We start from the raw sequence: 8,493 nt of genomic DNA, 5'->3' as shown, positions 1-8,493 counted from the left end.
CTTCTACCACATCCTCTTAATTTCCCCCATCTTTCATTATTTCTATTACCCCAAGAAATTCTACCTAGATATCTTTATTTTCTAAACCCTCCCTAATTTTATTCTTTTTGATAAAATGCTCTTCTCCCACAAAGGCTGAAAATTTCATTACTTCTATCTCCAATGGTCCCTCCTTTATCCTTCCCGATCGGCTGTCAGATGGAATTGCCTCCCATGCTAGAGTTGGGTGAATTCCGAGGGGTGACCGTGTATACCACTGCCTTGGAGTTCCTGATGTTTGGACCAAGGGGATATAGGGGGGTGAATAGCTCACTCGCTTTGATGAAGATGATTTATAGGAAAATACTTGAAGCAAAGAACCCTCCAATCCTAAAACAAAGATTTACTCGTACTCGGAATCCACTTCCTTGATGTGACTAATCCAAGAATCCACACAGTGCACACATCTACACTATAAAAAATACTTATTCTCAAAAATAATCTGGAGGTGGAGAAGGCTCATACAAGCTCACACACAAAGAAATACAAGAAGAAGAGAATGAGAATCTAATACAAATGAAATCTTACAAGATTACAACAATGAAACCCTAGCTTGCTCTCTTCTTGCTTGAAACCACCTCTTGATCAACTTGGAAATGCACCAGCATTTCACTCTAAGTCTCCAAGAACTTTCCGTGTGTGGTCGAGGAGTTGTGAGCGAGAGTTCTATCTGAAATAGTGCTCGTGTTAACTCTTTTCTAGGGCTCTTTGGGCTCCTTAATCGCTTAAGCAAATCTTAAGCAATTACTGTTAGTGCAGTTTGCACTAACAGTCTAACTCAGGTTTTGATGAATGACAAGTGAGTTAAGTTAGGTATTTTTTGTGATCTAATTACTTTACCAAGTGTGCAGGAGCTAATGGGTCAGGAGGACCTGACACCAGACTGAAATCCATCTAGGTTCATAGGACCCGATAACTGGTGTAAAGCCCAAATAGGTCAAAGGGCCGACTTGATATCTAATAGGAAGTCTAGCTGGATTTGTGGGATCGAACAGCTAACAAAAGTCCAGTTAGGTCTACGGACCGGACAACTGACTTGAAGACCCGGTGGGTCAAGAGGTTAGTCAATCGATTGCAAGTTGATAAGTGAAGGTAAGTTACTGTAGGAGAATGACTCAGTGAGGACACGTCCCGCTTGAGGGATAGTGGGCGTCGATCTAGTTTAGGTCCATTTTGGATCCCTAAACTGAGACCTTGACTAGATCCTGGTCTCCGAGAGACAGGGTCTAATTACTACTCATTATTATTGTACTAACACTTATCTTGCAGGTTATTAGACTAATACTTTTTGTAGAGCAAAAGGAGCACAAAATGCCTTGGGTGAACAATGCCTGAGGCGCCTTCAAGCAGTGGAAGGCGCCTTCGCACTGTTCATAGAAGGCGCCTTCAAAGCTATGGAAGGTGCCTTCTGCATGATAAGATTTAGACTTTGTCATAGAGAACCAGGTTGTTTGAGATTAGATTTGCCATATTATAAGCGTCTTCAAGGCTTTCGAAGGTGCCTTCCATGCTCACTAAAAGGAGTGTTCGCCCAATCAATCACTTATATGGGCTTCTAGCTTCTGATTGGACTTCTGATTGCTCAGGCTTCCTGCTGCTGCTTCAAAGAAGTCTGTTTGCTATCGAGCTACTCTTCCGAGTTAACCGATCATCTCTGGCAGATTGACAACAACGCACGAACGAGTCCAAATTGTTGATAAATTTAATTATGTTGCAAATTTCTCATACTACTATTTTTAAAGGTAAGTGTAGGCTGTTACACTATCCCTATCTTGTATTCGATTACCTCTTCCGACAGTTTCAAAAGAGGTGTTTAGTGGATTGTCCATCGATAGGTCTGCGAGACTTAGGTTTTGGAGTAGGAGTCGTCAAAGGCTCCGAACCAAGTAAAATTGACTGAGTTTTCTTTGCGTATTATTTTTCTTTAATCTTTCTTCTGCGTAACTCCGTTTAACTCGCAATTTTTGATGAACATGATTAACCCCTGTCTCACGATCCAACAAGTGGTATCAGAGCCAAGTTGGCTCTAAATTGGTGCAACCACCAATCAGGCGGGGGTGATTTTCAAAACATTCTTTTAATCTCTTTTTTCAGTTTTGAGCTTTTCGATATAATCTAAATTGGTGTAATTACCTCTTTGGACAAGTTTTCTCATCTCTTTCTACAATATCCTGAATTGGTGCAACACCAATTAGTTTTTCTTTTCCCTCCCATGCTACTTACCCCAAGACTAAATCTTGGCAATATTTTCAAGTTTTCTGTTTCAGTGGTAAATGGCCCAAAACGAAGGATACATCACCGTTCATCCGCCGCTATTCAATGGGGATGATTTCCCATATTGGAAGAAATGGATGGAAGTATACCTGAAGACCAACTTCGACCAGTGGTTCAATGTCACCAAAGGATACAAGACACCAGTCGACCACAACATTGGAATTCCAATAGATCCAAAAAATTAGAATCCGGATATAAAGAAGAAGACCCAGATTGACTTCAAGGTCCTCAACACAATCCAGTGCAGACTAATGAAGGAAGAACTAAACCGCGGCAACCCACATGAAAACACAAAAGAGCTATGGAACAAGCTTATAGAATTACACGAGAGAACCAATGATGCAAAGGTAATGAAGAGTGACTTGTTCTTAAATAGATTGTTTAACATCAGAATGTGGGAAGGAGAGTCTGCCAATCAGTTGCACGTGAGGATAAAGGGCATCCTCAACGGGCTCCACACAATTGGCTATTAGATGGAGAATCGAGATCTGATAAGGTATACTCTAGACATAGTTCCTCAAAATACACTATGGGCATTCAGTGTGAATGCCTACAAAATCTCAAAGAATTTATCTAAATTAAAATTAGACAAACTCTTCTGTGAATTAGAGATGCATGAACAGACTAACACTAAACCCGAGAAAGATATTGATCTTGTTGAAAGATCGTTAAAAGAAAAATCTAGACCTAAACCAGAACTAGAAGATGAGTCTGACCCAGACTTAGACAATGAAGAATACCTAGTGAATCTGGTAAGAAAAATGTTCACTAGAAGAAAGAAAGACTTCACCAAAAGGGATTTACAGAAGATCAAGAATACTTCCAACAACAAGAAGACAAACGTCACATGCTTTAGATGCAACAAGAAGGGACATTACAAGAACGACTACCCAGATCTCAAGAAGATGTTGGGCGCTACTTGGAATTCCGTTCTGTTTCCCCTGTTCAAAAATTTGTACAAGAATAGAACTTTTCCTAGCAGCCCATGTGTTCTACAGAAGTTAAATTTGTATTGCAAATGAAACTTAACATTTTTAATTCAAGTTGTTCTTCAGAAGTTAAACTTGGATTGGAAATGAAACTTAACATTTTTACTCCAAGTTCAACTCATGTGTTCTTCAGAAGTTAAACCATATTACAGAAGTTGATTAAATATCTATTTCAAAGATTGGCTTCCAGGTTAAACATGGAAAGACACTCAACCTTCTTGGGTATGAGATCATCCACCACTTCCTAGACAAAGCCTTTCAAAGAAATTGAATATTTAAACTTCTTACAGTAACCTTAGGTTTAACTATAGAGACCATAATAGAAACACAAAATCGATAGCCTTTTATGTTGGTATTTCAGGATCCATACAAAGAACACAAACTAATTATGCAGTAGAAACAAATAATTAGTTATACATTTCTTTGCTGCTAAAGACCTCTTGATCTTCTGTTGTATTCCTCTCCTCCTCTTGGACGTTGTATGAGCGACGATCTACCAAGATGAAATCCACCCAAACCTTCTTCTTTGCCTACAAGTTTCGGCCACCCAAGGAATGCCAAAATAGGAAACTTCCTTCTCTTCTTCTTCCCCTCCAAGCAAACCGGGCACAAGAAGATGGAGCTTGATGTGCCGCCGGCCTTAAGAGAAGAAAAACAAAGGGAGAAGAGAAAGAGAGAAGGGCCGACCACCAAGGAAAAGAGAAGAGGGAAAACTTAGGTTTCGGCCCTAAGGGAACAAGAGAAATATGGAGATGTGTTATTCCCATGAGGCACCCTCTACCTCTCTTTTATAATCCTTGGTCATGGCATAAAAGGAAATTTTAATAATAATTAAAATATCTACCTTTTAAATTTCCTATTGTGATGGCTACAAACGGAAAGTTTAAAAAAAATTAAAATCTCTTTCTCTTAAATATTGTAGATGTCTACAAAAAGGAAAGATTTTAAAATTAAACTTCTCTTCTAAATCATGGGTACAAAAAAAGAAAGTTTTATCAAAATTAAAATCTCTCTTTTTAAACCATTATAGATGGCAACAAAAAGGAAAGATTTTAAAATTTAAAACTCTCTTTTAAAATCATGTGGATGACATCAAAAAAGGAAAGATTTTAAAATTAAAATATCTCTTTTAATCCTTTGTAGATTGCTATAAAAGGAAAGATTTAAAAAAAAAAAATTAAAATCTCTCTTTTTATTTCTTTAGGAGCCGACCCCTTGCTTGGTCACCAAGCAAGGATTGGCCGGCCACATCTTGGTCACCAAGATGGGCTTGGCCGACCCCTTGCTTGGGCACCAAGCAAGGATGTGGCCGACCCCTAGCTTGGGTAAGAAGCTGGGCTTTGGGTAGATAAAAAAGCTTTTAATAAGAGGCTACAATAGGGACCTAGAGGAGGAATTGATTTTAACCTCTTGATGGACTTGAGCTTCCTGTGTTCGACCCGAACACCCAACTCAAGTTCATCAATAATAACTCATACCACTAAAGAGTCATTATTGAACTACTGCACCAATCCTATATTACATTATGGACTCCTTCTTATCATGAGTGCATTAGTCTCCCTGTGTTTAAGATATCGAATGTCCATTAATTAAATATGTTACTGACAACCTACTTAATTAATATCTAGCTCCAAGAGTAGTACCACTCAACTTCATTATCATGTCGGACTAAATCCGCCTGCAGAGTTTACATGATAAACCTTATGAGCTCCTCAAGGGGCATCATCAACTTAGATAACTAGGACACAGTTTTCTTCTATAATCAACAACATACTATATAAATAATATTATTTCTCAACTTATCGGGCCTATTGATTTAACGAATAAATCCCACCCATTGATAAATTAAAGAAATAAATATTAAGTATATGTGCTTATTATTATATCGGGATTAAGAGTACGCACATCCATAATAACAGAGGTTCTGTTCTTTTATGCAGTCAGTATAAAAAAAACAACCTCAAATGGTCCTGCTCAATACACACATAGTATACTAGTATAATTTTACAGTCAAGATAAACTAATATCAAATTACACTACAACCATTCTAATGGTTTGTCCCAATTCATCTTGGTTGTGAGCTATTATTTATAATTTATAAGGAACTGATAACATGATCTTCTGTGTGACAGCACACACCATGTTATCTACAATATAAATTAAATGGACAACTGTATTTAACTAAATACAGACATTTGACCAATGTGATTCTCATTTTAAAATAAATGTTCATACAAAAAGCTAGGCTTTTAGTATACATTCTAACAGAAGAAAGTCCTCAAAGTGACATGGGATGAATCGTCCATAGAGGAATTGGACAATGACGAACCGAAGCATACCAACTACCTCATATTGATGGCATACGGTCTGGAATCAGAAAGTGAATCGGAAGACGGGTCTGAACCTGAATCGAACTATGAGTCTGCACTTATTTTCAAAGGTTTCGATGAGGTACAATCTATTTTAAGCAAAAAGTTTTTTTAAAAATAATTTCATATTTACATAAGAAATTAACTATGTCTGAAAATCAAATAAACGAACTAAGTATAGAAAATAAAACACTTAACGAACAAATAAAATCAATGTTAACGACCGATTCGATTCAAACTGAAATCCCAACTCAAGTTACAAAACTTGAGAAGGAGAATTCCATATTGAAAGGTGAAGTAGTTGAACTAAAACAACTACTAGAAAATTCACAACTAGATCTAAGTACCTCGATATGATACTTGGATCACAAAGAGCTGTGTACAATAAATTCAGACTCGGGTACAAGTCCAGCTCAACTAACAAAACCTTTATATCTCTAGTCAATCAAAATAAAAAATAAATCAAGGCATGAGTTTCGAAAGCGTGCTTAACCATTCAAGTAGGAATTAATCAATACTACGTACCTAAAAATAAAATACACTATCTAAAACTAAATAAACCAAATAACTCAACCTTAGTCTCAAAAATTAAACCCTCTAACCTAAATTCAGTAAAGTCAAACAAAGCAATAATTAAACCCAAATTAAATAGAAATAAAATTAATCTAGACCCATACTATAACCAAGTCTATTATAATTATAAAGCAAATCGATACAAATCCAAAACCTAAAGCCCAATTCCAATAATTCAGGGGGAGACTCTAAACTAGTTGTCATCTCTAAAATCCATAACTTACCCGGGTGGGTAATTAGGACTAGTTTAAATAGAGACAAAAGATTAACTTGATAAATAGTACTGGTGAAGTTTTGGATGATAGTAGGTTAGGGAAACTTTACCTATGCATGTCTAGAAAAATATAGCTTCAACCTAGTGCATTTGGCTTAGTAGAAATAACTGAAGCTATCTCTTAAGAATCCTAACTGGTTAGACCCGAGTTTTATATTAAGTTCAGTAGATAAGACCATTTGAAAAATTTTAAAGGCATGGTTACTCTAATGATGTCCAAGCAACTCACCATAGATTAGAAGTTTATCCAAAGTATGTTTCTTTGTTGAATCTAAAGCTAAACTTGAATCTAACACAAAATTGAACCAAATCCTGAAATTCAACTTAACTCATCTTACAAAATTATACGATTCCCTGATTGAAAATGTAAATTGGGTGATGATCTTGTCTGAGAAGCCTAACAAAATGGAAAGCTGGGAGAAAACCTACTGCTGATGAAGAATAATACCTGTAGAATACCGATCCGAGAAACCCAAAGCGGATATGGGAAAATGAAGTCAAAGAATGCCCTCCTCGTACGAAGATCCAAAGACGAAAGGAAAGCTTTGATGAAGAAAACTGACACTATTGTCAGTGACCTAAGACCGGTATGGGAATCCCTGGCTAGGTCCTCCGACGCTCAAGTCAGTGATCTCTCTTAGTGTGGAAGAAGGAAGAAGAAGCAGATGAACAATAATTAAAAACTAGGGTTGTGAGTGTGAGCATCAACGTGAACATACTTGGACAACGGAGAGGATTCCCTCTTTTATACCACTTCATATAACCTCCGTAGTCATGAAGTGGACCCCAGTTTGTTAGAGTTTATTATGAGATGACATAAGCCCAGTACTTGCATAAAATAACTTTTAAAGAATCTTTTTTGTACCCCAGATGTACCTTCTTTGTCGTCTAGTGCCTGCAGAAGAATCTAGAAACATACTTCCCGCTAAATTAGCGAACCTGTTATACAATCACATACCATAGATATTTTCATTAAACTATTCATGAATATTTTGGATGTATTTGCTCCTGCCCTGTCTTTATTATGTTATAGACAGCCCGATATGATACTATGCCCTGTATTAGCTGAAATTGAACTCAGACCATGTTCGGTCGATTTATTACTACCGTTCAACTAATCATTCAGTAATATACTACAAATTCTGTAAAGCCTTAGATCTTTTCATTCCTGGGCGATCATGTATACTCAATTAATACTAGTCTATGTTCAGGTATGCCACCTTAAACAATCCTAGCTTTTCTATCTTAATCGTGTAAATCCGACCGATATTGGTTTACCCTTCCTAAAGTATATCCCGGCAGATATTGGTCTATCCTTCTCAAGGTGTTTCTCGATCGATATTGGTCTGTATCTTCTTAAGCCTATTATCCTGGCCAATGTTGGACTATGTTTTATTAAGTTATGTACTGGCCGATATTGAACTATCCTTCCCAAGGTATTTCCCGGCCAAGATTGGCTATCTCTCTTAAGGTATATCCCGACCAATATTGATCTATTTTATTAGTTATGCTATCTCCTTTTCTTTTTTCAGCAGGGATCTACTAAACCTAACCCATATCACTAGCCTTCCCTTCAAGTCTAGTCGAAGGAGGTGTAGCCGATTGACTAGACACAAATCTATTTTTGTTTCTTTGCCCATCTTTACCTGTGACTCTGCCATGGGCACTGTAGTGGCTTCGTGATCTTCTTTATAGTAGCCCTCGTGACTTTTGGTACAACAATCCCGTGAACCCAAGTACAGTAATCCCATGAATCTTTTGATCCTTTAAATAGGGCTATGATCCTTTCTTCATTCTCCACTCGCCTCAGTTCTTCCCCCCCCCCCCCTTTGCTTCACCCCTTCTTACTGAGAGTATGGCTTTTAGACTCCCCCCTTTTTGGAGGCAATTCTTGTTGAACAAGGCGAAATCTATATATGAGGTTGCCTAAGCTTTGGATTTGGTTAACTCTCTAGTCCGAGAGCTGGAAACATTT

This window comes from Zingiber officinale, chromosome 7B (assembly GCF_018446385.1).
Source record: "Zingiber officinale cultivar Zhangliang chromosome 7B, Zo_v1.1, whole genome shotgun sequence".
NCBI classification, from domain to species: domain Eukaryota; kingdom Viridiplantae; phylum Streptophyta; class Magnoliopsida; order Zingiberales; family Zingiberaceae; genus Zingiber; species Zingiber officinale.
This window is presented reverse-complemented; position numbering follows the sequence as displayed.